The sequence below is a fragment of the Nomascus leucogenys genome, chromosome 14 (assembly GCF_006542625.1).
Source record: "Nomascus leucogenys isolate Asia chromosome 14, Asia_NLE_v1, whole genome shotgun sequence".
Taxonomy (NCBI): domain Eukaryota; kingdom Metazoa; phylum Chordata; class Mammalia; order Primates; family Hylobatidae; genus Nomascus; species Nomascus leucogenys.
The window spans coordinates 78,086,936-78,114,368 of NC_044394.1; the positions used below are offsets into that span (position 1 = coordinate 78,086,936).

Here is a 27,433-nt window from a genome sequence, read left to right on the forward strand (position 1 = left end):
TCCTCACAGGCACAGCCTCTCCTGGTGCCCAGGCATAGAGGGCTACCCATCCTAAGAGTCACGCTACTTGCAAGCCTATGGCACTGAGAAGCCCAGGGCTCAGCAACTGTTCCCACTCTGAGTCAGCAGGGCAAGATCTGCTAAAAATAGGTGGTGGGCAATGACGAGAGCTGCAGGAAGCCAAGAAATGAGTCTGTCATTTTAATCCAATCAACAGATCCTAATGACATGCACACTATTTCTAACGGTTTACTTTTATGTCTAAATGTTCAGGTCTATTTGTGGGCTTTGATGAAGAAGAAACGGCTGCCTGTATTTTTAGCTCACAAATCAACTTTTAATTCTTCTCGTTCTACAAATAGGAAGTAACATTCCACAAAGTAGAAGCAATAAAAATTAAGATGTTTTGAAGACAAGCCAATTCTGCTCCTTTGCACTCAATACATGAACATTCTACAGTGTTGGACTCTGATTCCCCTGTCCCCCTCCAGGCAGTGATGGCAAAACACAACATCCATTCGTGAACATTTAGTTGGCGACCACTCATATCCAACCTGTTCATTATCTGATGGTGAGGTGTGCCCTGGCCAGCACCAGCATCACCTGGGGACTTTTTAGAAATGCAAATTACTGGGGCCCACCCCAGACCACTGAGGCAGAAACTGGGGGTGTGTGGGGCAGCAGTCTGTGCCAGAAAAAGCCCTCCCGTTAACCGGGAACAAGCCTAAGTTGGGGTTTGAGAATCACAAGCCTGGGAGCAAGGTCCTCACCAGCAGATGATGATGGACAATAAGTGCTTTACAGCTCGTTCCGAAGGCAGGTTTTATTGCTCCTATAAGGATTTTATGTAGCAAGAGGATCGTTTTCATCAGAAAGACTCAGGGAAACATACCTTCAACTAGAAATAATTCTCTTATGTGTAACAAAGGAGGCTAATGTTTTTCTCATTGAAAAAAGGCTGTGAGGCCAGGCAAGGTGGCTCATGCCTGTAAGCCCAGCACTTTGGGAGGCCGAGGCGGGTGGATCACTTGAGGCCAGGAGTTGGGAGACCAGCCTGGCCAACATGGCGAAACCCCATCTCTACTAAAAATACAAAAATTAGCTGGGCATTGTGGTGCACACTTGTAATCCCAGCTACTCAGGAGGCTGAGGCAGGAGAATCGCTTGAACCTGGGAGGCAGAGTTTGCAGTGAGCCAAGATCACGCCACTGCACTCCAGCCTGGTCAATGGGGTGAGACTCTGTCTCCAAAAAAAAGAAACAGAAAAAAATGATGTGAAGTGCCACATCTAACTGCAAATCTGGCCTCTCACACCCACTATGGGGGCCGAGGGTCCCAGGCCCTCAGCTGAGGAAGGTGGGTGGGGCTCGCTTGGGCGCTGGAACCCTCTGAGTACAAGTGAGGCTGCGGGCATCGGGGGAGGGGGAGATTGGCAGAGAAGTGTGCATTAAATCATTCACAGTCATACCACGTTTTAAATAACAATTTGTCTATATCAGTTTAGAATTCTAAAAAGTTGAATGCAACCAGAATACATTTTTAGAAACCCAAACCAGCAGATAAGAGATCCGCTGCCCTGACTAGTCACCCTCTGTCAAACCACAACAGAATTAACACAGATAGCTTTTGTTTAAAGTACAGAGTATTGGATTACAGTGGCTTATTTGTAACTGATTTAAGCTATATAAGAATGAAGAAAACGAATGGAGGAAAACAAAAAAAATTATGCATTCTATGGATAAAGCATATTGAAAGAAAACAAAAAAAATAGAAAACTCTAGGAGAAGGCATTTAGAGGTTAGGAAGTTCTGCATTGGCCAATAGAAGTGTCTCATTTAACCTATACATAAGTAATATACAGTATAATAATTGTATTAATAATATAGTACAACTATAGATATATTAAATATAAAAATATATATTGCTTGCATTACTTCTGAAGAATCCCTATTAATGAGAAAAGTTCATTTGGATAGAGTACGATTATAAATATACAAACCAGAGGAAAAAGGAAACCTAAGCATGGAAAAAAGACTGAAACGTCATCATCTCAATGGCGTTGACAGAAATGGAGAAAAGAATTTCCCTCTCCTTTTAACCTACTTTTAAGCAATGGCTTTAACTCTATGAAAATGCATTTTATGGGTGTAGAAGTTTCAAGGGCACAAAAATCCTTTAAGCAAAAGACAGCACTAGTACCTAGGTTTTCTAACTTTTATCTCCAATTCACATAACTGATGAAAAAACTTATCTAGAATTGGCCTCCTTCCTCCCCAATTCTCACTTCTAATCCCCTACACTTAACAAGAAGTGAAAAGAAAGTCAAATTGAGAAGCTTTTTCAAAGCTAGCACCCTCATTTTTGCATCCAAAATGGATCCAAGCAGATCCAACCTTGGAAGGAGACACATCCCAACTCTGATTCGTCCTTGGCTGGTGGCACGTGGAGCCCAGGAGGGCAGGAAGCCCAGGTCTACTCAGTTCTGCCAATGGGCCAGGGATCGACAAGTCGGGGGGGGGCAGGGGGAGGGTGGTATACGCACATGTTTCTAACAGAATGAGATCATCTTATAACATGGATGTAGCCCAAAATTAAAGCACAACAAGTTATGGCCGTAATCTTCCCATCTACCCACTCCCTCACTGTCATCAAGATGGGCCTTGTTTCCAGCAAGGAGGAACCTGGCTAGTGGAGATGCTCCTGTGGGGGGGGTGCAGTGGTCACCAGTGCACCGCGACACCCCATGAGATGGAGTCTCCACCGCAGAGAGACTGAGGTAGCTTCACCGCCTGAATCAGCTCAGGCAGCCCTAATAAAAGACCACAGGCTAGGGGCTTCAACAGCAGGCATTCATTTCTCGCAGCTCTGGAGGCTGCAAGTCCAGGATCCAAGTGCCAGCAGAGTCTGATGGGGGCCACTTTCTGGCTTGCCGACGGCTGCCTTCTCGCTATGTCCTCAAGTGGCAGAGAGAGCTCTCTGCTGTCTCTTTTCAGAAGGGCAGGAATCCCATTATGGGGGCCCCTCAACCCTATTTCCTCAGAGGACTCATCTCCAAATACAGTCACACTGGGGGTTAGAGCTTCACCATGTGAATTTCTGGGGGACACAAAAGTTCGGTCCATTGCACTTGCAGGTGGAAGACTCAGCCCGAGCCTACGAGATATGACCATGTCAGAGCTGAGGCTGGGTCCTGCCCCTTCCACGGCGCTGAGCTGAGCTTCCTTCAGTGTGAGGACAACCAACCCAGAAAAGAGAAATCCAGCTGAGTGCTCAGGGCTGACGGTCAAAGGTGAGGATGGTGGGAGTAACAGCAGCTGCCCAGTGCCACCACGCCTGCAGCAGGCAGAGCAACACAGCAGAGGAGTCGCAGCAAAGGGCAGAAGAGAGGAAAGCAGGGCATATGCTCACCCCCACCGAGAGCCACCAAGGCCAGGGAGCACCTGGAGGGCGCCACGCCAGCTGAAGTTTCGCAGGTCTCCTCCTTCGAGTCTGGACGGTGCTGTTATCACCATGCTTTAGAAAGGAGGGTGCTTGAGCAGCAGAGGTAAGGGAGTCAGCCGAAGGCCTAAGGCTAGGGTGGGAGAAGGGCTGGCAGAAGGCACTGGCCCAAGAGAGGCAGAGGGGAACAAACCCAGAAGGAAGCAATGCGTGGGGGAGGTAGAAGGGAGGAGAGAGTAGAAGCTGGGCCTGGAGGAGGCAGAGAAATAAGAGACAGCGACGGAGACAGGAAGCCCTGCCCTGGGACCCGGGAGAGTCAGGCCAGGCCACAGCCACCACAGGGACACGGTGCTTATCAGGCCTCACCCTGAGGCAGCTACGCGAAGTGTAATTTCACTCTCATAACCGTGTGAGGCCGGCATTACCTCCTTTTCCTAAAGGTGTGGATGAGTCTGAGCTAAAGGAACTGACTCAGCATCTCATGCCTAGAGAGGAGCAGACGCAAGACTCCAGCAGCGGCCAGGGCCACCTCCAAGGCTGGTGGCCAAGTCTCCAAAGGCAGAGACCTTTCCAGACAGGCCCAAGACAACACTCCCAGCCTTCCCGAACTCCCATCCTGTCCCCAGCCTGCCCACTGGCCATTCCCAGGGCTGATGGAATGAGTCCATGCTTGGAGCCAGGCTTGACACAGAGCACATGCTCAGTTAATGGTCACTACTGTTATTACATAGATTCAAAATAAGCATCATTTGTTATTACAGTCATTTGTACACATATTTTTTTCATCCCTGGTGCTGGGATTGTTTGTAATTTATCGTTCAGTCCACAACACTAATCATACTGCCCTAGACACAACAGAAGATCAATAAAAGGCTGGCTGGATGAATGGATTAATTAACTGATAGATGCGCAGTGGAAGGGACGTGAGCATAAGGCAAATAAGGCAGAAGGTAAATGAGAAAATCGACAGATGGGCAAAGAGTGGACACACACACGTTTATGAAAACACAAAAAATTGGCAAAAAGTATTAAGTCCAGGGAATCAGTCGCCCAAGTTAAATAATTTGGGTCTCCCTGGAGCATCATCTTGACCAAAAGTATTGCACTGCTACCAGGTATCATATTTATTTTCTTCAGCACATCAAATGAGAAGGCTAAATAGACTCAGCACTTACCAGGAGTCGTGCGCCCGACCTTCTGCTGACCCTCAGAATGACATTTTGGGTGTGATCGGGTTCTCCCAAGCTTCGGCTTATAAAACACAAAGGCAAACTCAACCTCGGCAGGGCTGCCCCAGACTCCCTGGTTGGGCATACCTGCAAACACCTGAGTGGATGTTGGGGCGGCTCAGAGCCAATCCTATGGCTTCCACTCCATTGGTGCTATTGGAGATTGGGCCTTTCCCGTTACTGTTCACAGCGGGAAACCTGTCAGTGGGTCCACTCAGGTTACAAGGAGAACTGGGCAGGCGGCATTAGATTTTGTATTGGCAGTCTTTTGGTCGTGTCACTTTGGACTCTGTCTGAACAGCAGGAGTTACACTCACATGTCTCCCCATAGGACAACACAACGACAATTTTTTCCTGTGTCCACAGACATCTCAGGAAGCTTCCCACTAGCCTCCTTGGCCAGGACGGGGGAACTATCCTCTGGTTCTTTTTGTGCTTGGACACAAACAGCACGGCCACCTCGACTCCCAGTGACACTGTAAAGAACCAACTGCCTCTCGTCCCTGTAATCCCAACACTTTGGGAGGCCGAGGTGGGCGGATCATGAGATCAGGAGTTAGAGACCATCCTGGCTAACACAGTGAAACCCTGTCTCTACTAAAAATACAAAAAATTAGCCAGGCGTGGTGGTGGGCGCCTGTAGTCCCAGTTGCTCAGGAGGCTGAGGCAGAAGAATGGCATGAACCCGGGAGGTGGAGCTTGCAGTGAGCTGAGATCGCGCCACTGCACTCCAGCCTGGGTGACAGAGCGAGACTGTCTCAAAACAAAAAAACAAAAACAAACAAAAAAACAACTACGTGCTTCAGAAAGCATTTCGAATTGGGAGGCTAAGTGCACGTGCGTGTTCCTAACTTTACTCATGTATCCTATTCTGTCAGTATCTGAGGACACACTCTTTGTGCATATCCTAAGAATGTTGAAACGGGAAGTGTGGGAAACACGGGCCTGGAACAGTGGCTGCTGAGGAAGGGATGGACCTCAACAGACACACTCCTCCTCCAGGGGCAATTCTGATGGTGTTATAGTTTCCACTAGACTAAATGAGAATCTTTTATGGCAGGCATTTGTAACTGCCTGCCTAACCACAGACATGCTCAATTTAAATGTGATTACTATAGAAATGATAAAAATGCATTTATGCTCACCTACATTGTAAAGACCTGAATACCTCTCTACAGTGTACTCTCCACAAGGATGACATGTCATTCCTTTGTGGACTCTAGCACAGTTTCTGGCACATAGTGGAAACACAAACGTATCTTGAATTTAACATGCCCCTTCACTTCAATATAACCAGCATCAATACTTACTAGCCTGAAAGGCTGCTTTAAACAGCTTGAGATGTAAGCAAATTAAACTCTCCCCTCCCAGTTCACCCCAAGCCCATATGACCACCACAAGGAGTCCGATCAGCAGGTGGGAAAACTGCTCCCCAGAAATGCCACTGGGGTGAGAAAAGGGATGGCAACTTCCTATTAGAAATAACAGCCGGGCGTGGTGGCTCATGCCTGTAGTCCCAGCATTTTGGGAGGCTGAGGCGAGCCCAAGAGGTAGAGGCTGCAGTGAGCAGAGATGACGCCACTGCACTCCAGCCTGGGTGACAGAGGGAGAGCCTCTCTCAAAAAAGAAAAGCTCCCAGTGACGCTTTCCTGAATGAAAATGAATTTCATCACTGCCAATGCCACGCATGGCGTTGAGGCCAGCCAGGTGCCACAGAAGGGACCTGCCGTCCAGCTGAGGCAGGTCCTGCTGCTTACTCAGTGACCTGCAAAGGCAATGGCACTCTGTCTTCTGCAGAGAAAGAGTGTTTCATTTTCTCCTGCAAATTCTGAATATATCCACATTTCTGATTGCTACAAGGCAGTACCATAAAGGGAGAAGTGAAACAACTCCCACTTTCTGGGAAGAAATGCCCTTGTTTCCAGCTGCAAAACCCTCTCTGTGGGGAAGCGCACTGAAGTCGCTCAGGAACAGGCCACCCCTCTTAGAAAGAGTGGAGGTCATCATTTTTCACCTATTAGAGAAAAAAAACATAATCTGAATACATTTACGTAGGGCTATTACCCAGAATATTTACAGAGTTTCTTCGTGCTAAGGTATTTTATGATGCTCAGAGGAACAAGGTGGAAAAAACACACCACTATTCTCCACGAATGGCTGCCTTCCTAGTAACTGCACCCACGGTGGCAAATACTGCAAATTAACCCGTGCCTCGGTGGTGTACGAAGCTTCCCAAAAGCAGGTGAAGATGAAGAGCTGAGGCTGGCTCAGACAGGCAACGCTGCATCGAGCTGTTTTTACTCTAAATAAAAACCATGTTCCACGCGGGCCTTCAAGGTGCTACCCCAGAACACCGGCACAATTTAATGCCTCACTCTGAGGAAGGAAGCGCAGGGAAGTCTCCTCTAGTGACTCTTAGATTAGAGGCTCCCCAAAGGAGGAAGGGGATGGGGGCCCACCCAAGCTCTAGCGAGGCTACAAACAGCACGCAGAACTTTCCACTGCCATTACTTTCCATCTTCAAAAGATTACATATCATCTTAAAGAAAATTCAAAGTTAAGTTGGCTTCCTCAGCTGCTGCGGCAGAAAGCAAAGCAGTGCTGCAGAGAAAGTTAAACCACCTCCCACGGCTCTGGCCTTCTGCAACTCTTATTCTAAGGCAGCTTCCCCATCTATCTTGTTCCACGGTTGTATCCCAGGTACCCAAAAAGGCCCTGGCCTTAAGGCCTACCTGTTGCAAATGATAGTCGACCGACTCGGCTGCAAATGGGGCTTGTTATGATGCCGGAAATAAAGGTGAGGCTGCCACCCTCTTCAAGCCGGTGAGCACAACTGTCTGGAGTAACTGCCCCCTAGGCCTCTCCAGTTGGGAACGCTGGGGACAGTGAGTACTAGTCACTGGAAGCCAGCTCTCAGAGGCAGGTGCTGTGGCTGCCAGAGCTGAGCACAAGCCTAACAGCCTTTGCAACCTCCTCTTCTCCCCGACATCCACTTCGCCTCTACAGGCAGCTGCAGCCCGTTTTGCCAAATGATTTCAACGGGCCGGATCCTCCCACTCTCAGAAATGATCAGGTTCTCTCATTTGACATTATATGAGGAGAGCTAAATTAGCCATGAAAACAAAACTGCTCTAACAAAGTAAAAAGTACTAAAACCAGATACTACCTATGCATGGAGTTCAAGAGCGAGAGGATGAAAACATGAGACACTTCACATAACCAGCATTCCTCAAGTGAGATTTTGTGTAGAATTTAAAGTAACTTTAATACCTAAGAAAAGAGTGTTTATTATATAGACTGTTTCTTCTCAAGTCCTCAAATGGCCATGAACCCAACTCTGACACCTGCTGTGGATGGAGTGGAACTAGTTTTAGGGAGATTTTTGGTGGCAGGGAGAGAAGGCAGATCACTAATCCCCTTGGGCTGGTGGAAGCCATCAGCAGATGTGCCTGATAATCTGTCCATCTAGACCAGAAGGAAGGGCCACCCTGAGTCCCTGGGCCCGGCCACCCCGCCTGTCCACAGCCAGACCAGGAAGGTTGTCCTCTTACTCCTATAAAGTGAGGGGAAAGAGATGATCAGTGACAGACTCCCACTCTCGCGGAAGCACAAAAGCAACTTCCCACAGTCATAGCAAGAACAGAGTGAGGAAGGAATGGACCTCAAACCTGGGAAACCAGATCTTTGTCTTGGAGCTCCTCCCTCAGCTTGAGGGACCTGATGGGCCTCAGTTTTCAGGTAATTTGGACATTCTCAACTTCATAGTCAAGAAACTGACAGCTGTATGTACTTAATTCAGTTAAAAGCATTTACGGCAAGAAATAAACAGGGAAGATTATATATGTACATATACCAGTTCATTCAGCAAATGCCTAATGAGCCCCACTATGTGGCCAGAGTCCTTACCACAGTCATTCCAACTGGAGAAACAGACATGTCTACAAATTATCGTACTGCAGAGAGGTGACAGCTCTGTCACAGACAACATAAATTGCAGGATTATCACTTGCCAAGCCACAGGCTCTGTACTTTTCATGCACCGCTCTTTATTATAAACCTAACAACTATCTTACAAGACTGCTATAGTCCCCATTTTTCAGATAATAAAACTGATGCACAAAGACCTTTGCCAGCCCAAAGTCACACTATGGCAATGGCAGGCCATGATTCATGCCAGCAAACCAGATCTTAACTGCTAGGCTGTACTGCCTTCCAGGAATAGTGCAAAAATATTAAGAAACAGACATACATGGACTAGAAGGCCAAGGAGGGTCACTAGTTCTGGCTGGGGGAATCCTGAAGGCTTTAAAAGGGAGACTGCATTTAGTCAAGTCTTGCAGTGTGGGAAAGGATGAGTGGTGGAGGTGGAGGCGGAGATGGGAGAAGGCTGCCCCTGTGTCAGCAACAGGACCTGCAAAGGCACAGAGGTGTAAAAAAGTGCACGGTTCCTTTGGGAATACCTAGAGTAATCATGTTCATAAAATTCACAAGGGCTGAATGGTAGAAGGTGGAGCAAAGATCAGATTTTAAAGGTGCTTTGACAACACGAAGGCACCTCCAGGAAATGGGAAGCTAATGGTTTATAAGAAGAGAAGTAAAACAATTAGACCTGTATCTCCGAAAGCCAACCCCAGTAGCAATGGAATAGGTGGGTGGGAGGGAGAAAAATCTGGAAGCAAGAAGACAGGAAGACCATGACCAGGTGAGAGACAAAAATCTAGATTTGGGCAATGAGAAAAGAGAGGGTCAGTTACTCAAGGCTGGGTGACTGTGGTAGTCTGTTTGGCTGGCTGTAACAAAATACCACAGACTGGTGGCTGATAAACAAAGGAAGTTATTTCCCACAGTTCTGGAAGCTGGAAGTCCAAGATCAAGGTACCAGAAATTTCAGTGTCTGGTAAGGGCCTCCTTCCTGGTTCCTACACGGCGGCTTCTTGCTGTGTCCTCACATGCTGAAGGGGTGAGGGGGCCCTCTGGGGTGTCTTCCGTAAGGAAATTAATCCCATTTGCAAGCACTCCCCTCTTACCACCTAATCACCTCCCAAAGGCCCCGCCTCCAAATACCATCACCTTGGGGGGTAGGATCTCAACATATGAGGGACACATTCAGACCACATCAGTGACCAGGGGCTCTGATTGGTGACTGATGTTTCAGCATAATTACAGACAGCACCCCTCCCACTCTCAATAGTGCCCAGGTATAGATGACAAAAATGTGGTTATTACTTTATTCAACATCTATATGGATGTGACACAGGACATGAGAGAGAAGCAGGATTTGAGGATGGACATTAGAATTTTAACCCAGATACCAAATGAAAATGAGAGAGGCAGAAAGAGAGAGAATGTGTGTGTGTCCTTTAGATGTGTGTGTGTGTGTGTGTGTGTGTGTGTGTGTATACATATATATATATCCCATATTATGGAAATAAATGTGACAGACATCTAAATATTTATGACTATCAGGTCCTAACTTAATCTAGATACTAAGAAGCAATGGTTTTATTAATAGAAATTTCACTTTAAAAACCTTCCAAATATTCTACAATAAATATTTATTATTCTTGATTAATCTTGCAACCAGAAATTTTAAAACAAAGGAAATATGCTTCATTTCTAGTGCGTCCAAAATATGCTCAGTTAAAATAATGCCATTGAATAATGTAAAGGCAAAACTGGAAAAACGGAAATTAGAGTAGTTTATGAAAAGAGTAGAATTGAATTAAATAACCCAAGGAGGCATAAACAGGAGGTCTTGAGAATTTGCTGAGCTGTGAAGTATGTGGATATGTACACACTATCCTGAGGGAGAGGGTGAAGGGGGTCTCACAGGCTATGGCATTCAGGCTGTTTTCCCCATATCAGTTCCTCCTTCCTATAACTAAGGGAATTAATCCATCATACAGAACATGGGGACTCTACAAAGCTACATTTCTGCTAGGGAATTACTAAGTATATGTATGTGAGTGTGTGTTTTAAATCATGGTCTGACCAACAGGCTCAATTCAAAAGCTGATTAGTGGGGAAAAAAAAAAAAAATCAAAGCTCTTTCCTCCTCTCCTCCACCTGCATACGTCCCGTGGGCGGAGAATAAGCTCTCTTTTCCATCTGCCCACAAGGCCAAGTGTAAAGCACAAAGAATGGGCAGTCATTTTCAGGTCTCCAGCCAGGAGGCTGCACCCAGCTCCAGGAAGCCAAGTTCAGCTGGACGCAGCCACCCACCACTCGGTAGGTGGCAGAGATGCAGCCACATTCAGACAGATTGAAGCTCTATATATAATAATCACATGGCAATCAACTTAAAGTATCCCCTTTAGTTAGTTAAAAAAGATTAAAAGCCTCGAGTCTAGGTGTTTTCCGTTTTCTTCAGGAGTGATTTTAGTAAACACATTTTATGATGGATTCTTTTTTTTTTGTTTTTTTTGTTTTTTTGAGACGGAGTCTTGCCCTGTTGCCCAGGCTGGAGCGCAGTGGCACAATCTCGGCTCACTGCAACCTCGCAGGTTCAAGCAATTCTCATGCCTCAGCCTCCAGAGTAGCTAGGACTACAGGCATATGCCACCATGCCCAGTTAATTTTTGTATTTTTAGTAGAGACAGGGTTTCACTATGTTCACCAGGCTGGCCAAAAACTCATGACCTCAAGTGATCCACCTGCCTCAGCCTCCCAAAGTGCTGGGACTACAGGTGTGAGCCACTGTGCCCAGCCTTATGATGGATTATTAATGAAAACTATTCTCAATTATTTCTCAGTTTTAATACTTAAATATTGAATTTCCAAGTTTAAAAAAGATATTCTTAAAGCATATTCTTAAAGCTCTTAAAAAAAAAATTATCTCAATGAGCCAGGTATAGGGGTGTGTGCCTGTAGTCCTAGCTACTTGGGAAGCTGAGGCAGGAGGATCACTGGAACCCAAAAGTTTGAGGCTGCGGTGAGCTGTGATCACACCACTGCACTCCAGCCTGGGCAAGAGAGTGAGATCCTGTCTCTAAGAAAATAATAAGAAATGAAAGAAAATAAAAATAACCATTATCTCAATTGATACACATAACCAGTGCAGTAACAAGGGCATGATTTCCCAGCCTAAGGAGAAACGTGCAGAAACTCCAGCTAATAGGGGCACCTTTGGTTCACGCAGACACCAGCATCTTGCATTACTCTGTGAGAGTTCACTCTGTGGGCAAATCCCCATGGAGAGGCTACCCAGAACCAAAGGCCTCCTCCCTCTGCCATCACCACTCTTCCCTGGTCCCCATGCACATGGTCTTAAGGGCAGGTGTGTTCTTACGCACGACCACTTCCCACGCCACAGAGGATGGTCAGCAGATGTGGTCAGAGTGGGCAGCTGACCAAACTGGGCCAAAGCAGCTCTTTCCTGAAGGCTAGAACACAGAACAGATCCTGAAGGCTCCAGCCTCTGCTGGAGACACATGCCTCCAGGATGTTGGCAAAGGTCACTACCACATGTGCTGGGATAGGGACGGCCAGTCTGTAACGTGCAGAGGGATAGAGCTGAGAGGCACGGGGCTTTCTAGGTCCCCAATCCCCCTCTAAGCCCTGGACCCAGTCCCAGAGGCCTGCCAACATCTCCTTCACAAGACACCTTGTCCTTAGGACAAATTTCTCTCACTTCACAGAGCTCAATGGGGTTTCTTTTACTGCCACCTTGACAGCTCCTCCAAGCACAGCTGAAGAAGGTGAGGAGAAAAGGCAGGTGCAAATAAGGGAGCTAGGAGAGACTCAAAAAGTCCAGGTCTCAGACAAAAGAACTTTCCACGACAAGAAGACAGGCAAAGGCTGAACTGCTAGGTGAAACCAAGGTGCTGCTGCTGGAATCCTGTGAGCTGTCACCCCAGTACCGATCCTCTCTTCAATACGAGCACAGAACTGCAAAGGGAGCTCAGCGTTTTCAAGATGCACATGTTTGTTTCCTGCGTGACAGGAGCAAACAGTTCCTACCAGGGCTTCAAGTGGTCTGCCCCTCCACCCAGGACATATGCACCACAGAACCACAGTGTTCACAGTGGCTCTACACACAGGACCTTGATAGGAACTGTGCACATCAGTGTCCACAGACTATTACCTGGAGAACAGCTGCAACTGTGTCATTTATAGTCATTTCCACTGGCCAAAGCAGGTCATGTTAAACTTTTCATTTGTTTTGTTTTTCCATTTTGGTGTGTGGGTATAATCTGCATGATTATCAATACCCTATTTCCATTGATCCATACAGAAAATGCACAGCACCTACCACTCTCCACCCACGCCGTGCCAGGTGGTGAGCACTGGGTCATTTCATTCTACCCACACTCTCAGGAGTCTGTGTGCAAGATGTGGCCTCCTGGTGTGAGGACCGCCCCAGCCCTCCTCTGTACCTGAAAGCTACACTTGCCAGTTGGATTCTGGTTAAGTTCTGTCAAAGACACAACCAGGTGCAACATTAAAAGGCAGGAGGAAGGGCAAAGCGTTGCCTCCCGCAACACCCCTGCTCGTGGCTATGGGGACAGCAGGTTCCTAAAGCAGCAGCGACAGGAGTAGAAGGTTCCAGCTGCATCGGTGGAGTGCCCAGTGACAGCCGCAGGGCTGTGGGCTCAGAATTCCTGCTTGGCGGCAGCAGCAGTAAGGAGAGCACCTGCTCTGAGGCTCCGGGAACTCTCAAGGCCTCATTTTGCCCTTCAGACCCAGGGACAGCGGCAGCTTTCGTGGTCTCTGATCTCTGGGGAAGATGCCTTTGGCTGTCCAGCCCTTCACACTCTTGTGAAGCCACTCCCCATACTAGATTCTGCCTATATGAAACCCCTAGGAGGTTTCCATTTACTGAGAGAGGCTCCAAGGGCTCAGGAAGAAACCCAAGGCCAGAGTAGAGCACAGATTATCTGAAAAGTGAGGTCAGCAGTAGTGACTACCAGAAAGAAACCAGAGGGCTATGGTACCCTCAAATAGTCACGTGTGGTCCGACTGCAAAAGATCCCTGCAGCCAGGAGCTGGGAGCCTGGAGCCCAGAGCCCGGAGCCCAGAGCCCGGAGCCTGAGCTGAGTCTGGCCCTGCTGGGATGGCTGAGCTAAAACTGGCCAGGCTGGCTGGAGGAGGAAGGTGGCTTGCTAGCTGGCATCATCTGCTCACCAGCTACCCCTAAAAGAAAATCCACAACTTCCTTTTTCTGGTAATGCTCAAAATGTCATAGAGGTCCCCTGCCGGGCCAGGGAACAACCCAAGGCAGTCAGCATGCAGGAGTCCTCCACGGGTGGGTAGGCCAGCAGATGGCATGGCACAGGAAGCAGCCCCCAACCACAGCTGGGTGACTGCACACCCTGGAGGGCAGCCACCCTGTCCCAGTCAAATGGGCCCACCTGGTATATGCATGGTGACAGGGGTTCTGAACTCCCTCCCCTAAACCTGCTTTGGCTGCTTCCAGAAGATGTTGAAATGTTAAGATATTTGGAGGACTTATAGAAATAAAGGGCAAAAGGTAAGAAACTGAGTGTTACAGAAAATGTAGAATGTACAGTTTCTGTCACTGGGACGGAAGTTGGGGTGTCCCCACCCAGGACACTGTAGCAATGTACAGGAAGTGACAGCGAATGGCAGGGCAGAGCACTGAGATTCCTAGGGGAGGTCCCCAGCCAGGCATGGCCTGCTCCGCACCCACACCTCCAGAGGTGGCCTGCAGTAAGGGATGTGCTCCAGGCCACACCAAATTGGGCCAAACCAAAATACAAGGGGGACAGTTTTTCAAATCATTTCCCAGGTGGAAGTCATTAACTCCCTAAGCAACTGACGGTCAACAATTATCCCTCGCACTGGTTTTTTGTTGGTGATGGTGCTTTGTTTTGGTTTTGGTAACCGCAAAATCAAAAAGGAACTTTTTGATGACCAGCTATTCCAAGTTTCCCATTTACAGATGAGAAAATAATGAGCCTGATTAGTGCACAAAAACACAAATACACATTAAAAGAATCCAAGTGAATCAAGGTAGCTCCCAAGCTCACCACACCGGGAGGTGTGGGGCTCCCAGTGACGCCAGCCAGGCTCCCAGGGCAGGAAGGAAAAACAAACAAACAAAAAGGAAGCTAATTTTCAAACAGTTGTAATTAGCTGATTATTCTTCACTTGAAAGGCTGCATGAAACAAACAGCTCCTTTGTCTACAGCAGAAGCTGTAGACAATTTAAGTGAAGGCATAAATTCATAAATAATGTTTAAAACCCAAAAGGAGATAAGAAAGAACACATCAAGGTGCTACAATGACAACTGAAAAAAATAAAAATAAGCAAGTCAGAGGAAAAATAATTAAGTTCAAACAAAATCAATCTGAAGTTAAATTTTAAAAACTAAATTTCGGTTAAAAATAATTATCTATCTACCTGGAATCTGAATAATCTAATAGGGGGCCCAGAGATCAGGGAAGGGAATGAGGTGAGTTAACTACTGATGTCCAGCGACAGGCACACCAGGATTCAGGATTCTTACATTTTGAAATTTCCCATCATGAAAAATTAAAAATCCACAAAGAAACAGGCAAATTCTCATTGATTAGGCACCCACATGCCACACACACTGCAAATTACTTACAACATGACTAACACGTAAAAACCACCCCTCAACAAATATAACTTATTACTATTTTTTAAAAACTAAAGTTAAGCTAACATCAGATGACAAGGTATTCAGACACTATGGTGTGACTCAATTTCTACATGAATCCATCTGGTAATCATTATTATTATTATATTACTATTATTGTAGAGACAGGGCCTTGCTATATAGCCCATGCTGGCCTCAGGCTCCTGGCCTCAAATGATCCTCCTGTGCTGGGATTACAGGCATAAGCCACCAGTGCCTGGACTGGTAATGGTTTTAGAAAGCATTTTTTCAGTTGTACATCTATACAGCTCATTAAGCCACATTTCTTTAAACATATAACTCAAAAAGAAAAGTGGCTTTATAGATGATACCCAGTACTCAGTGTCCAATGAATGCTTCACAAAAGTTACAAAATAAACGTGAGTTAAAAATTGAGTGTACTTGTGGAACACAGATTTCGTCATCCAGGCCCCAGACAACTTGATACCTCCTCTCCCTACCACACCACAGAGTGGACAGGCCCTGATAGCCAGGTCTAGAGTTCATTGTGTGTACGCCTTCCCTGGCCACATGACCATACCTGCAGTGGACACCTGCCCAAATTGAGACAATCAAATCTGGCTCTGGGACCCAAATACATTGCTCCAGGGGTTCAGCACACCAAGGCCCAAGGGGTCAATTCACATGGAGGGCCACCAGATTCTGACCAATACATCAATTTTATTTTTGCCAACACAGAAAATACTGAGCATCTGTCAGACCATCATCACAGAGCCAAGTTAAGGCTTGCTGCAAGGACTCAGCTACTGTGAGGAGGACTCAGGTACCTAAAACATCTGTTACTAAGATAGCTGGAGGCTGGGTGCGGTGACTCACACCTGTAATCCCAGCACTTTAGGAGACTGAGGTGGGCGGATCACTTGACGTCAGGAGTTCGAGACCAGCCTGGCCAACATGGTGAAAACCCGTCTCTACTAAAAATACAAAAATTAGCTGGGTGTGGTGGCATGTGCCTGTAGTCCCAGCTACTCTGGAGGCTGAGGCATGAGAATTGATTGAACCTGGGAGACAGAGGTTGCAGTGAGCCGAGATTGTGCCACTGCACTCCAGCCTGGGCAACAGGGCAAGACTCAATCTCAAAAAACAAAACAAAACAAAAAGATAGCTGGAAAAATCCACATCTTCCATATGAGGACTTCTAGATGCACACTTCACTTTGGTACCTCTGACATCTTTCTTATAAATGGAGGCTTTTGTCTTGTTTAAGGCAAATAAAAACAGTTAAAGAAAGGACTGCTGGACTACCCAAAAGACTGCGTAAGAGCAAAAGACAACAGTCCACACCACTGCCGATTCTCCAGGCAGCCTGCCAGACACGAGCTCAGGGGAGCAGGAACCCGGGTGCTCCTTTTCCACTGCAGGATCGCCAGGGCCTGAAATAGCACCTGGCTCAGAGTAGGCGCTCAAATAGTTGTTGAGTGGGTGACTGCTGCTTCAAGTCTTCCAAAGAAAAGATATCCATACACCAGGATGCTCTAGCATTTAAGTAATGAACCTTAGTGTCAAAGGGATACTAAGGTATTGGGTGCTGACAGAGGACTGGGGAAGGGGGAGGAAAGACATTAAGTATGAAGCACAGATGCCAGACACCATGGGGTCTTTCTACTGACACTGAAGTTACTTGCCCAGCAGGTTCCAGGTGCAGTGGCGATGGCCCTGAGCTGAGCATGTGGGAAACAAGGAGGCATTCCAGGGATGAAAAACCAGCATGAGCAAAGGTGCATGGACTGATGGAAACCAGCAAATGTACCAGACGGCGAGAAGACAGGTCTGCCTCAAGCGGGTGGCTGGAAAGGAGAGGGACAAGGAGGACTAGTGTTACAGGACCAGTGTTAGAGGACTCGAGAAACAACTGCAATTGCTGATGTTGGTTTGTTAAAGAAAAATGTCCTTGGCACTCACTGGCAAAAAGGTGAGTGACAGCCAGATGGTGGGTGGCTCATGCCTGTAATTCCAACACTTTGGGAGGCTGAGGCAGGTGGATGGCTTGAGGCCAGGAGTTTCAGACCAGCCTGGATAACACAGTGAGGGCCTGTCTCTACAGAAAAAAAAAAAAAAATTAGCTGAGTGGGGTGGCACAAACCCATAGTCCCAGCTACTAGGGAGGCAGAGGCAGGAAGATTGCTTGAATCCAGGAGTTTAAGGCATCAGTGAGCCATGATCACACCACTGCACTCCAGCCTGGTAAACAAAGTGAGACCACCTCAAAAAAAAAAAGTAGACACGTGGGATGATGTGGGAGGTGGCCAGGAACACACTGTGAAGGAAGGACCAGGAGACCTAGATGCAGGGCGAGGACAGGGAGGACTCTGGCTCCCAGATAAAAGGAAGCTGCACTCACTGTGAAAATGGGAGGGGAGAAGAAGTCAATTCCAGAAAGAAGAGTTTCGGGAAAAAACTCTAGTAGGAGGTCACTAATGCCTCTGAGCTTCCCTGAAGTCAGGAGCACAGTGTTTTTGTCATTGACTTCTTCCCATGTCCTCTGCAATAATGACTGCATGCTGTGCTAACAGTGACAGGCAAGTACTGGCTCAATGTTTAACCCAGCATCAGTAACATGCGGCTGACCCCAATGCTGCGGAGGGAGGAGGACCAGAGATCTGGCCACTTCCGGAGAAGCGCATCTGTGAGACTAGATCAGCTATCTAAAAGGCACGACATCGGGTGGGCTAAAGTGAAACCCAGGGCTATGCCCACATTCCCTGGGAACAAAGAAAGGAACATTTTCCTTTTTCTAGGTTCTTATCCCGACCAAACACAGGCAAATGGGAAGGATGCTTAGTGCTGTTTATTCCATGAGGCAGAAGGTTCTCCTTTGGGAATAAATAAATAATGAGCTGAGCCTTGAGAAAGTTAAAAATCAACAGTCTAAATAAATCCGTGGTTCTCAAACTCAGGGCCAAAGAGATCAAGAGTTCCCGGGAGGCTCCGAGAGGCTGTTGGGAAGACACCGGTGGAAACTGCTTACACAGCATTCTCAGCCTCTGCAAACGCTACCCACTTCGCCATCCTTCAGACACTACCCTCGGCTGAGCCAGGATCGGCAGTTCCACAGGCAGGGCGCAGCTTATAAGCTGAGTTCTCAAAGACTCAGAGCTGAAGAGTTCCTGGACACTTTGACGACAATATCCAATTTTGAAGGGTGTCTGGGAGGGAGTGGAAAATGAGGCCCTGGAACAGCCCTGGGAGGGAGGAAGTCAGTCTGAGGAAGCTTCTGGGAACAGCTGTGGAGAAAAATATAGATCTGAGTGATGGGCAGTCCTCACAAAGGAATGGCAGCTTTCACACCAGAGGGTTTTTACTTCAGACAGAAGAAAACAATGGTTAGAAAAAGCTGCCAGTAGTGGTCAACACAGGTACGTGCTTTTTCTAGAAAGGTTTATGAACTCAAAGCAAATCTCAATAGCCTCTATTTCAGAAACATCAGCTTTAAAAAAGCTGCCTTCTATTGATAAGAAAAGAACATTACTTTCTACCTAAGTGACATGATTAGAAACAATGGGAAACTTCTTGAAATATTTGTCTAAATTAGGTCTTTTTGTTTTTCAGAGGGAGTTTCACTCTTGTCGCCCAGGCTGGAGTACAATGGTCCAATCTCGGCTTACTGCAACCTCCACCTCTTGGGTTCAAGTGGTTCTCCTGACTCAGCCTCCCAAGTAGCTGGGATTACAGGCGCCCCCACCACACCCAGCTAATTTTTGTCTTTTTAATAGAAACGGGGATTCACCATGTTGGTCAGGCTGGTTTTGAACTCCTGACCTCAGGTGATCCACCTGCCCTGGCCTCCCAAAGTGCTGGGATTACACGCATGAGCCACCCCACCCAGCCCTCATGTTTTTTTACTAGAAAGTCAGAATGAAAAATGTAAAAGGGGATAGAAATAGTGATATTGGGCCAGGCGTGGTGGCTCACGCCTGTAATCCCAGCACTTTGGGAGGCCAAGGCGGGCGGATCACGAGGTCAGGAGATCGAGACCATCCTGGCTAACACGGTGAAACCCCGTCTTTACTAAAAATACAAAAAATTAGCTAGGCGTGGTGGCGGGCGCCTGTACTCCCAGCTACTTGGGAGGCTGAGGCAGGAGAATGGCGTGAACCTGCGAGGCGGAGCTTGCAGTGAGCCGAGATCGCACCACTGCACTCCAGCCTGGGCGACAGAGTGAGACTCTGTCTCAAAAAAATAAAAAAATAAAAAATAAATAGTGATATTAACATCAGGATTGCCAAACACTGAAGATTGAAATGATAAGCAAACTGAAATGCCCAACTGTTTAACATAATTTACTACCCAAAATGACTTCCTGGATCTGAAATACTTTAAAAGGCTAGAAATACATTTTCAGAAGTATTATTTTTCTTCACCTGTTAAAGTTAATATCTTTAAGTTTAAAATAATGAAAAATAATTCAGATTACTAAATATCAATATCCACATCCTAGGCAATACAGCACTCTGTGATTCACACAAGAATCAAATCCGAATCACTGACCTGATCATTTTACAGATCAGTGGTCTGTTTCTAGAGCATATCTACACACTCTAAAAATGACAGATGTTCTATAGCCTTCTACTGCTAAGAAAATGATTTTAAATATGATCAGTTATGTAAACACACATTCACATACACACAACCTTACAGTAAGTTTCAGGCCTTCTCACTGTACTTTTTAATCAGGACACACAAATCTACCTCTCAGAAAGATCAAAGCCAGATGCAAACATCATCCTTTAAAAAGATCTCAGCATTAGATAGAGCCACTAAGTTTACCTCTAACTGGAGACATATTGTAACGGAAATTTCAATCACGCTCTTAAAGTTCAAAGAATTCTGTAGAAAAGAATTCTGTCCAGAATATTAAAATTTTTTTAGAAGTCTGATTCTTAGAAATTCCTTTAGCAACCACACCCCATTTCCACAGCACCATTCTTTTTTATTGTTGCAATATATCTTTTTTTTACTTATTAGTACTTTATATGAAATTAAGTGCAAAAATACTTAAATAATGCTGTGTGCCAGGCACCACTCTCAATGGTTTGACTCACTTTAATCTGCACAATCACCCATTTTCCAGTGAAGAAAATGGAGGCACCAAGGGTAAAGTAGCCAGCGCAAGTCAGACCTCATGGCGGGGCCAAGGCATTCTGGCTCCAAAATCCTGAATCAAAAAGCAGGTCAAAAAATTAAAAACAAAGAAACATCACACATGGAAGGAAGAGAGGCCAAAGACTACTCCAAGGGATTAAAATCTGAGTTTTTCTCCGGTTTACCTTCTACACTCATTTTACTGACCACGCCTGACACACTGACACATGCATTCCCTGCCACAGTGGCTCCTGTGGCCGCCTGGCTGTGCTGGACAGCGCAACTTCTCAGGGTGGGAGCTGCGTGGACCCCTGGCCCTTCTTGGCCAATCACTCTAATTACCCCATGGTTCCCTCCAGAGGGCAGCGGGCAGTGCAGTGGGTCACCCACACGTCCCATTTCTTAGAAAACCTGCAGCCATGGATGCCTAACTTTTACTGTGGAGTTATTCTTCTGTATGTTATTATAAGTAGAGTCACAATTTTTGTGCTACATTTAAACATTTTGTATCTCTAAGCTTCCTTAGAAATGTTACTATATTTTTCCTACATTTGCTTCCTGAGAAGCAAGAACGGGGGAGTTACCAGCACAGTGAGAGTCATGATGAGTCAGACCCAGGGTAGAGAAGAATGTAAAATAGGCACGCATCAGCTGTTTTACTGAGAGGAGGGCTTTAAATAGGGCGCAGCCAGCTGGGGATGGGGAGGGGAGGGGAGGGGAGGGGAGGGGAGGGGAGGGGAGGGGGGGGAGGGGAGGGGGGGGGGGGGGGGGGGAGGGGAGGGGAGGGGAGGGGAGGGGTGGGGAGGGGAGGGGTGGGGTGGGGCAGCAGGCTGACAGGGCTGCCCTGGTGGGGATAATAAAAAAGATCTTGGGTCTTGGTCCCTGGTTTCTGGCATGGAGCTCCTAAAGCCCTTGGAATTTACTGAGGAACAAGAGTGCCCTTAGTGATTCATAGAGAGTCCCAGTGCACCACACCTGAGCTTATGCTAATGAGGTGACCAGTGGGGTGGGGGGGTGCCCCAGATAGCCTGGATGGGAGCTGGTCATTGCCAGAAAGACAAAACGTGTGATTAGAGGGTGGGAACTTTCTGCACCCCCCTACACCCCAACCTCTGAGAGGGGTGGGGGGCCGGGAGACTGGGCTGCAAAAACTCTTGAAAAATGGGATGTGGGGAGCCTCCATGTGACGAACTCATTGGGATGGTGTGCTAGGAGGTGTCTCCCCCAGGGGGCATGGAGACTCCCACCCCTTGTCCCATGTGTCGCTCCCTTTGGGCTGTTCCTGAGTTGCATCCTTTAAAACAGGGGTGTCCAATCTTTTGGCTTCCCTGGGCCACACACTGTAAGAATCATCTTGGGCCATACATAAAATACACTAACATTAACTGCAGCTGATGAGAAAAAGAAAATTTCAAAAAAAATCTCTTCATGTTTTAAGAAAGTTTACGTATTTGCGTTGGGCCGTATTCAAAGTCATCCTAGACCGTGGGTTGGACAATCTTGCTTTACAGGAACTACTAACAATAAGCGAAGTGCCTTTCTGAGTTCTGTGAGTTGTCTTGGCAAATTATAGAACCCGAAGTGAGGTCATGGGAACCCCAATTTATAGCCAGTTGATCAGAAGTACAGGTGGCTTAGGATGCGCAACTCGTGTCGGAAATGGGGACGGTCTTGTGGGACTGAGCCCTCAAAACTTGTGAGGCCGGCATGAGCCCTGAGAAGCTAGTGTCAGAACTGAATCAAATTAGGGGACACCTAGGTGGTGTCAGAGAATCAGAGACCTGTTTGATAACACAGCCACCGGCCACACGCGGCCACTGAGCCCTCAAGGGGTGGCAAGTCCAGCTATGTCTTGCTGCGAGGGCAAACACACACTGGACTCTACAGACAGGCAAAGAAAGCAAATGAATGGCATTAGTAATTATTTGAGTATATGTTGAAATATTTTGGTTATGTTGGGCTAAAGACGACTTAAAATTTGTAACCTTTTTCATATGGTTACTGGAAGAGGTGAAGTTACAGACCTGGCACATGCTGGCAGCTTATGTTCTATTTCTGCTGGACAGTGCTGCTTGGGATGTCTTCATTTCTGAAAACGCAAGTACTGATGTCCACTTTTTTGTCTCAAATTTTTCACGTGTAGAAAGACAGCAACTACTTAAGGATGAGAGCCGGGGATGTGAGTAATAGAGAGGGAAGGAATTAGTATTTATTAAGTGCATATTAAGTGCTGGGAACCACCCAGTATCTCACACAATTTCATGCCAGCAATCCCCTGAGACAATGGGGTATCCTCCTCCCCCTTTCCCAGGTGAGGGCACGGAAACCTCACGCCAATAAAGGGACAAAGCAGGGATTCCAACGCAGCTCTCCTGATGTCTGTTCCTTGCTGCACACTAGGGGCTGTGCTTCTTCTTCTGGAAAAGGCCTGATAGTTCAGGCTTTGTGGGCCACACGGTCACAATTCCTCAATTCTGCTGTTGCAACATGGGGCAGCCACAAATGCTGTGGAAATGAACGAGCCCAGCTGGGTTCTAATAAAACTGTATTCACACCCAAACAGGTGAACTTGATTTGGCCCATGGGGCCACTTTGGCAACCTCTACTGTAACCACAAAGAGTAACAGATATTCCTAAATAAATTACTGTATCATCAGTGCACCAGAATGTAACACTTATAAAGAACACCTTTCCCAAAATACTAACTAGGTTATTGTGGAAACAAGGCAATAGGGAGGGTCCAATTTTGCAGGTGAACTTCCTGTTAGGCTTCTAAGCTCATACCAGACATCCAAGTAGGCCATGTCACGAGCAGAATTACATTAACAGCAAATTGCATTTGGTTCGATGACATGACATGTATGTGTGACATGAATAACATTACAAGCATGTACCTGGGAATATGGAACGGTACCTATGAGATAAACACAGACGAGGGTCCAGGCTTCCAGGTCAGAGCCTCCCTGGCTCCAGAGAGATAAGCAGGCACCAGGAACCCAGCACTGGTGCATGTGGGCCCGACCTGGCTGACCATATGAGTAGGTGTGACACACCTGGGCAGGTGTCCCCAGGCGAGAAGAGTTCCTCCTCCTCCCAAGCGTGTCTCTTCACATCTTCTCTCCACTCCTGAGTTTCACCAACACTGCACAGGCAGCAGGAAGATGGAGCCAGAAGCCTCCAGCTGGTTACTAAACTAATTTGATGGCTTAAATATTAATTCGTAAGTCAAACTAACACTACTCACTACAGATGGAAATAGTTTGGAGGGAACGAAAATCCTGCATGCCCACAAGATGGAGGGAAAGCCAAGTAAAGGAAAGGTCTGGGGACCCAGCCATGGCTGGTTCGATGTTCACCTGCAGACCCTGCCCCCGCCAGGCTTCTCCCTCACAGACCACCCTGAAAGGTGACAAGTCAACAAATACAAAGCGGTGAGAAAAAGAAAACCCAGGCCAGGCACAGTGGCTCAAGTCTGTAATCCCTGCATTTTGGGAGGCTGAGGTGGGAGGATCCCTTAAGGCCAGGGGTTTGAGACCAGCCTAGGCAACACAGTGAGACTCCATGTCTACAACAAAAAATAAAAACTTTACTGGGGGTGGTGTATGCCTGTAGTCTCAGCTACTCAGGTGACTGAGGTGGGAGGATTGCTTGAGCTCAGGAGGTCGAGGCCACAGTAAGCCATGATGGTGGCACTGCACTCCAGCCTGGGCAACAGAGCGAGACCCCATCCCTGAATAAAAGAAGAAAAAGAAAACCTAAAAGAGGTGAGAGAAGGAGAAAGAAATACATCAGGTTCTCCCCACCTTCCAGGCCCTCCCAGAGCCATGCAGAACACAGACTTTCCCAGGTGGGGAGGCCCCACATTCCCGGGCTCTCCTGCTACCAGAATGTGCTTCTCAGGCCCCACTTCCCCACTCAGCCCCACCTGCGCCTCCCCTCATTCTTTTGTCTCCTTTTATAACACTCTTGAAGGGAACAGTATAAAGCGATTTCTACTATCCAGGGTAGCAATTTCAGGGAGTCCTGCTTAGCAGGAAGCAAAGTCTGAGCAAGAGTACCAGGAACTGGTCACACCTGTGCAGTGTAAGCGTCACCTGCTGCCATGTAACAAGTCACTGCAAATTCAGCAGCTTACACCCACATATTTATTGTCTCTGTGGGTCTGGAGTTTGGGTGTGGCTTACCTAGACTCTTAATTTTTTATATAATGAAAGACAGCTAATACACATACCTCCACAGACTTACACACAAACACACACACACACACACACCCTATTCTAAGCAGTATCTGTGGGAGGCTATCTGCCTGTTACAGGTGTGAAAATCTAAAATATTTGCAACTGGTTTTGAAAATGTCTTTAAGGAATATATTAGTAATTTAAAAAAATCCCAATACCTCTGTCTCATTTAGCCAGTGACCAAAAATACAATAATTCAGCCCTGTCACCGACATCATGCCCCAAACAAGTCCCCACAGAACAGTCTACTAACAAAAACTAAAGTCACCCTTAAAGGGAAAAGTCATGCCATGGCTGAAAATGTTCCATCTGCTGTCAGGGAGTCCCTTCAAAGAAGGGATCACCAGCTCGAAAGGAAAAGCCGAGAACTGGCCGTGGGGCCGGCCTCGGGATGACCATGATGGAGTGCTAAATCCGTGAGCACTACTGGCAGAGTCCCTGAAATTCAAGGACCGTTTTAGAGTCAGCCTGTTTTAAAGGACACGGTAGTCACAGTATGTACAAATTCTCATCAATTTGTTTTCAAAACAGCAGCGACACTGTTTCATCATCACTCTGAGACACGGTCCTCTAGAATAGATCAATCCAAAATGCCTTTATGGAGGGACCATTTACACTGACTTTCAAAAGCAGCATTGTTTGGGTGAAATTGATACTTCCACACTACTGAAAATTGGCATAACCCTTTGGAAGGGCGTTATGGCAAGATGCATCAAGAGTCCATACCATGTAACTCTGCAATCCCTCTCCAAGGAATTTACGCTAAAAAAAATGGTTCCACTGAAGAAGAGAAATACACCCAGAGATGTACACAGGCACCTTGCCTATGGGAGCAAAAATTTAGATGTCCAACTCAGCACACCGCTTATGCAAGTGTGGCGCTTTCAGCTCCATGGGATATCACACACATGAAAAAAAGGATTTGAAAAACCAGTAAAGTGGAAAAAATATTCAGAGTGAGAAGAATAGAAAATTATACAAAAGTTATAAATACTTACAAGGATGTGCTGCAAATATGAAAAGTTTCTCTTTCAGGATGGTGAGATTACAGGAAGCATCTCGCTTTTCAAAAACTATGCTTAAGAGTCAGTATATATCTCTATCTTTAAAAGGAAATTCACACCAAGAAAAAGCAATGCCAACTACATCTCAGGAATCTAGGTCTCCATAAAGTAGCTGTGTGTTCGGTTTGCACTTTGAGATCTTTTTACCTGGTACTGCTGAAACTCCACCTGGGAAGACCAAAGCCAAGTGACCAGTATCATTCTGCCTCCTGCTCACCTGTCTCAGTCAGATGAGGCAGGCCATCGGGTTTTGAGGCAGCTTTGTGGCTGAGCCTTGAAGCAGAGCAGGCTGCAGGCTCCTGCAAGGATGCAGTCCTAGGAGGGCGGCCGGCAATAAATACGTGGAGCTCAGACAGCCCTGCAGAAGGAAGCATTTCCACTCGGGCTGTGGGGCTAAAATAATTAAGAATGTGGGATGTCTGCCCACAGGCTCTCCTTAACCTGCAGGGTGAAGATGCAAAAGGAGCCGAAGGATCAAGGCTGTGGCCCACACCAAGGATCACTGCACAGGCGTGCAAACAGAATGCACCCACGTGAGAGCTCTGCAAAGCGAAGCTGCCAGGACTAGCACTCGGATAAATTGCTTAGCTTCTCCAACTCAGCTACCTCATCTGTTAAACGGGGCTGAGGGCAGCCTTGTGGGGTTGTAGAGAGGACTAAATTAGGCAACACATATGAAATGCTCAGCGACATTAAGTGCTCAATAAATATCAGCTATTATTATTGCCACATGAATACTTTAAGAATGTACCTTCACACAGTCCATCATTGTAAGGGAACTTCTAGCAGCTGGTATTTATAGTTCCACATGCAAGAAGGCACAACAAAAGTAATGTCTGAGCCAATTCTTCTTCCAAATTATTTTTTATTTTATACCATATTTCTTTAAACACAGGGTCAAAAACTCCAGGGACCATTTTGCCACAATGCACCTGAGAATCAGAAAGTCAAACTTTTTCACACAAGAGATTTTAAGTCATTTACGTTGTCCTGATACTGGAAGTTATTATAAACCCCTAAGTTCCCAATGCACAACCCAGCCCCAACCCCACTGCTATAATAGTAAATAATCACAGATCCCAGAACACAATTTTACATTTTTTTCAACTAATAAATTGAATTTTTCCCACTGTGACAAATTAATTAAATAAAATTTATAAAAACAACAACTAGGCTTTTATCCAATTTAAATAAAATTCTTTCTATATTATCTTTTGAATATATTATAGTTTTTATTTTACCCACTTGGGGCGTGTTTTGTCATTACTGCATGACTGGAAGGAGTTCTGTTAGGCAGCAAAATTGAGCTACTTTTCTGCAATGCCTGTGTAGACTGTCTCTGGCCAGCAGCCTCGGTCCCAGCAGCTCTGTCATCAGAGGACACAGTGACACCTGGTCCCTGGCAAGGTCCCGTTCTCCCCTTGGCAGAATGGTGAGGGCTAGGGACTCCTCCTCAGGGTGTTTTCAGGGTGCTTTTTTTTTCGGAGACAGAGTCTCGCTCTGTCGCCCAGGCTGGAGTGCAGTGTTGTGATCTCGGCTCACTGCAACCTCTGCCTCCTGGGTTCAAGCAATTCTCCTGCCTCAGCCTCTTGAGTAGCTGGGACTACAGGCACGCACCACCACGCCTGGCTAATTGTTTTGTATTTTTTACTAGAGACGGGGTTTCACCGTGTTGCCCAGGCTGGTTTCGAACTCCTGAGCTCAGGCAATCCACCCACCTTGGCCTCCCAAAGTGCTAG

At 46.7% G+C, this 27,433-nt stretch overlaps 1 protein-coding gene across 5 annotated transcripts in view; it reads right to left on the bottom strand.

Moving 5' to 3' along the window:
* The window catches only part of NCK2 (NCK adaptor protein 2), a 152,128-nt gene that overhangs the window by 105,667 nt on the left and 19,028 nt on the right, over nt 1–27,433 (bottom strand). The window contains exon 2 of one of the 5 annotated variants that reach the window (XM_030827357.1): nt 16,932–17,097. The exons of 3 other annotated variants lie outside the window; for them this stretch is intronic. The gene's annotated coding sequence lies outside the window, so the exon portion shown is untranslated. Of the gene's footprint in view, nt 1–16,931; nt 17,098–25,841; nt 25,863–27,433 lie in introns of those variants that run through there. One more of the 5 variants, XM_030827359.1, reaches the window with a different exon arrangement.